Below are 5,481 nucleotides of genomic sequence, written 5' to 3' on the forward strand. Positions count from 1 at the left end.
CTCTCTTTTGGTGGAAAGCCAGTCTCCCATTTCCTTGAAAAACTTAATAGAGGAGGGTGAAATTCGTATTATTTTAAAACAAACAAATTCTTTCCCTCATCTTTTGTAAGAAGCTCGAAGGCAAAAGCTGTCAGACGTCATTTAACGTGACAAGAAGGGGAGTGTTGCTGATCAGGAGTCAAAGATTTCTCTCTCTCTCTCTCTGTGTCCGTGATAATTCATAAAAAATTTCAATCTCATAAGTAAGGACAACTGTTATCTCTCTCTCTCTCTCTCTCGTAGTTAGCGCAACCTACATATTACTGTTTCTCTGTATGTCTTTAATTGTAAAGTAGATAATTTTAAACTGATCTAATTTTACCTCTACCGTCAAAAAACTGTAAAAGCGCCATTCTAAAACAGAGACAGAGCATTTCAGAACAAAGAGAAAGAGACAGAATAAAGAACTTTTTAAAAACGAGGTGGAAAAGACTTCTAAAAATAGATCGGTGGAATCGGGAGAGAGAGAAACAGCATACTAATGTTCACACTCTCCTATATTCTTACGTTAACCATTTATTTCTTTTTTTAAGGGTAATGTATTAAGCTAACTTTTAAATGAAATTACAGTAACTTTAATTTCATTTAAAAGTTAGTTTAATACTGAATTTCCACCTTTTGATATCTAATGTAAAAATAACATCTCTCTTTCTCCCTCTCATGTTCTCTGTCTCCAATAATTAATAAATAATTTAACTTGATATTTCAGTAAGGACAATCTCTCTCTCTCTCTCATGTTATTCTCTCTGTCTCCATTAATTAATAAATAATTTAATTTGATATTTCAAGTAAGGACAATCTCTCTCTCGTGTTATTCTCTCTGTCTCCGTAATAACTGATAAATAATTTTACTCACTTAAGTAAGGACAACCTCATCTCTCTCTCTCTCATTCATAGTTAGCGCTCACACATTTTTACAACTTATTTCTCTGTACGTCTTTCCCTGCACAGTACATAGTTTAAATTTATCTAATTTTACCCGTACCACCTACGAAGTAAAATGCGCTAGTGTGGCAAATACGTTCTAAAACATAGAGACATAATAACTAAGAGTTGTATTAGTTAAAATAAAAAACACTTTGTTTATGAAAAAAGCATTTCAGAACAAGTTAACTTAATAATTTTGGAGCATGGTTTGGGTCATATTTAGTGTTTAAACTTTAGAAATAAGCATTTATTAGCATTTTTAGAGACCGTGCCAAACTTACACAAAAGTTCACCTTGTGTGAGGGGTTCTGGAACCTAACCTCGTGTAAGTTTGGGGTATGACTGTAATGCTTGTTGTTCCCTACCAGGTAAGAGAGCTCCTGCAGACTGGTACTACCTCTGGGAGGTGCTCATCTTAACCTGTGGAGGATGTGGCAGTATGGCCAAGGATTGCCTCCACTTCAATGGGTACTTTGCAGCCATGGAAGTTCACCACTGGTTGACAAATATTAAAAAAGGGTGCCCTTGCCCTGGGTAGAAACCAGAATAAAAAAACAACACACTCACCTACACTAGAATACTCTACCCGGACCACTAAAAACTGGCGAGTACTCCAGGTACAATGTACCCCCAGACTTCCCTTGAACTCGACACCTTACAACAAGGCGAGAGGATAGTAGAGGGGCAGAGAGCCCCCTATGCTTCCTCTCCCAGCCAGCCACAGATCAGTCATAACATACTGCAGTTTTCAAATACGGTTTCGATGTCCTTGACATAATGCAACAAGAAAATAGACTTGGACCTCCAAAAAGTTGATTGCAGGATAGATGTTAAAGACAAAATATGGCAAAAGGCAAGAGAAGTGGCGACAGCCCAAACTTCATGAGACTTTACTCTAAGGGAAGGAAAGACATCATTCTGTATCTGAGAATGAGCTTCTAAAATAAGGCTCCTCAAGAAGAATGAAAGGGAATTCTTCGACAAGGGCCGAGATGGGTTTCTCACAGAACACCAGAGATTATTTGAGGGCCCTCTGATTTTCTCTGTCCTGTGGAGGTAGTACCTCAATGATCTCAGAGGGCAAAGCAATCTCTCCTCCTCTAGTCCAAGAATGTCCATTAAATTCTTAATGGCAAATGAGTGAGGCCAGGGATTGGAGACATTCTCGTTCTTGGCAAGGAAACCAAGAGAAAGGGAGCAGATAGCATCTCCTTGAGAAAACCAAACTCTTTCGTCAATAGCATGTAGTTCACTAATGCATTTGGCGGTAGCCAATGCCACAAGAAAAAGTCTTTTTCGCAAGATTCTTGTGTGAAACTGAGCGGAGTGGCTTGAAGGTGGAACCAGTAAGCTATTTCAAAACCACATCTAAATTCCAAGACACTGCACTGTGCTTCTCTTACTTGGAAATTTCAAAAGATCTAATGAGGTTACTGAGATCCTGATTAGAGGAGAGGTCCAAGCCTCTATGCTTAAGCACTTGAGCCAAAAGCACTGACCTGTATCCTGTGATTGTAGAGGGCGACAGCTTTCTGAAGGTCCTCAAGAAGAGTAAAAAATCTACTATTTTTGCTCAGTCTTCTCAGAAGAAGAGATGCTATTGCTCTCACACCATCTTCTGAAAATGGTCTACTTAGACTGGTAGAGCCTGCTAGAAGAAGCTCTCCTGCATCTAGCAATAGCCTCTGCAGCTTGTTGCGAAAAACCTTTTGCTCTGATGAGGCTCCTGACAGTCTGAATCCTGTTAGGGCCAGAACAGACAACCCTTGATGAAACCTGAGGAAGTGGGGCTGTCTGAGCAGTGCCTGTTTTTGTGGAAGAAGCCTTGGGAAGTCCACAAGAAGATGCAGCAGGTCTGGGAATCACTCCTTCCTGGTGGAAAGGCATACACATCCAGTCTGTCCAATCCAACAGCATGGCATCTGTTGCCCATGCTTGAGAGTCCGGAACTGGGGAGCAAATGAGAGGCAGACAGTGGTTCCTTGACGTCGCGAAGAGGACTATAGAAGGCTTGCCCCATAGCTTCCGTAGATCAAAGCAGACTAGAGGCTCTAAGGTCCACTCCGTCAGAAAGACCTGACGGCAACAGCTCAATTCATCTGGCAAGATATTCATTCTTCCCTGAACAAAGTGAGGAATGATTGTGACCTGATTCTGCTCTGCCCAAAGAAGCAGGTTCTTCACTGTCTCGCAGAGAGTAAAGGAGTGAGTGGTCCCCTGCCTGCGGACATACGACAAGGATGTGGTGTTGTCCACATATACTACTACAATCTTTCCTGTTACAAGTGGAGCAAGACTGAAGGCTCAGGTGAATGGCCTTTAGTTCTTTGACATTTATGTGTAAGGTCCTCTGAAGTCCATGTTCCTGAAACCCTTTGACTCCCTACATGGGCTCCCCAACCTAGATTGGAGGCATCTGAATAACACTCTAGGCTGGGGTTCAGAGGCAGAAGAGATGTCCCTACTTGAAGTCTTTCTTCTGACAACCACCATCAAAGATCCTCCTTGATACCTGATGAGATGGGGAAGACAAAGGAGTCAAGTTGGGTCTTCCTGCACAACTCGCTTTCAGATAAAATTGCAGGGGCCTCATATGAAGCCTGCCTAACTTCACAAATTGCTCTACTCAGGCCAATGTGCCCAGGAGACTCATCCACTGGACCGCTGAGCAAACCGCGAAAGAGAGGAACTCCTGAACTGTCTGAGACAAGACTCGATCCTTTTGGGGATAGAAAAACCCAAAAAGCTCGAGAGTCCAGAATCATCCTTAAATAGAGAATCTTCTGTGTCCGAGTCAACTGTGACTTCTGAGGGTTTTTCAAAATGCCTAACTCTTGTGCTAGGTGAAGAGTCTTCTTTAAGTCCTCCGCACAGTGAGCTTCTGACGTGGAGCGGAGAAGCCAATCATCCAAGTACAGTACAGGGACACATTGATCCCGAGAAGATGAAGCCATTCCCAAGAGGAGCAAGGATCCTGGTGAAAACTTGAGGGGCTGTGGACAGACCAAAGCAAAGGGCCCGAAATTGGAAAATTTTGCCTCGAAACACGAACCTCAGTTATCTGTTGGTGTTTGGATGGATGGGAACATGGAAATAGGTGTCCTGCATGTACAGGGTGACCATCCAGTTGCCCTGGTGGAAGAAGGACATGACAGAGTGGGTTGTCTCCATGTGTAACTTCGTCTTCACAATGAATAAGTTCAGGGCGCTGACGTCCAGAATGGGCCTCCAGCCCCCAGTGATTTGGGGACTACAAAGAATCGGTTGTAAAAACCCCCCAAAGAATAATCCAATACCTCCTCTACTGCCCCTTTGTGAATCAAGGACTCTACCTCTTGAGCAAGAGCCAAAAACTTCACAGATCCTGCCGAGTAGGTCATCAAGGTGATCGGTGACCTGGACAAGGGAGGCTTCTCTTTGAAAGGAATGGAGTATTATTATTATTATTAAAATAGTTTAACCAGACCACTGAGCTGACCATCAGCTCTCATAGGGCTGGCCCGAAGGATTAAGATGAAATGACAAGTCTAGGCTAGAAGCCTAGCACTGGGACCTAATAGGTCACTTGTCAATGATGATGAACGAATATGAAAATGAAATTAAAAGCTGTAAAAAGGCATACGCTTTCATACTGGAACACACTCGCACAATAAATACATTTAAACTCACTAAAAAGGTATATTAAAATTCAAAATAAATTAAGTAAAATCATAAAATTTACTTGTTTTAAAATTTATTATACTGATTGATTGTTTTTTTTATATTTTTCCAATTAATTTGCAGCTTCTCATATAACTTAACAATTTAAGTTATATTTCGACTTAAAAACACTTCATATAATGAAAAACAACCTTGCCTTACATAAATAAAGTATCAAGAGATTCATTTACGCTATCTAGAAGCAAGAAAAGTGCTCTGAACTGAGTTAAATGAAGCAAAATGAACACTGCGTAAACGATTTCCAAACGAAAACATTGATCGCTATGGTTGCAATTTATAATACAAAAGCAATACAAGAATGTATACAATATTATTGGATACAGTGAATTAAGGCATAACACTTTAAAAGATCCATGGAAAAGATGCATATTCGTTATGATGATGTTTGTATAATAATACGGTATATGAATACAGAGTACAGCACAATGTAGGCTATGCTACTGTATATGTATAAGATATACCATAGTGTAGGCTAAACTAATTCTTGTTTGTTATTCAATTCGTCTCATTGTGAAATTAATTTAGCGGTTTTTTTGTTATTAGATGACGTTGGCCATTTGTTTTGTGTAAAAAATCAAGATTCCGTTCACTTTTTTCAATTGATTTCATCATAATACAAGCTTTATGTATTTATTGTTTATCGGTGTAAAAATAGCAGTAATGTTCTTTCATGCCCAGTAGTTTTGATTAAAATACTTTCTCTCCAATTTTAATTACGGAAGAGTTTCATCCATGTTGCCAATGCAAGATAATTTATAGTCATTAGCAGCTTGAACATTGTTTTCTCAGATTCAG

This window comes from Macrobrachium rosenbergii, chromosome 48 (genome assembly GCF_040412425.1).
Source record: "Macrobrachium rosenbergii isolate ZJJX-2024 chromosome 48, ASM4041242v1, whole genome shotgun sequence".
NCBI lineage: Eukaryota > Metazoa > Arthropoda > Malacostraca > Decapoda > Palaemonidae > Macrobrachium > Macrobrachium rosenbergii.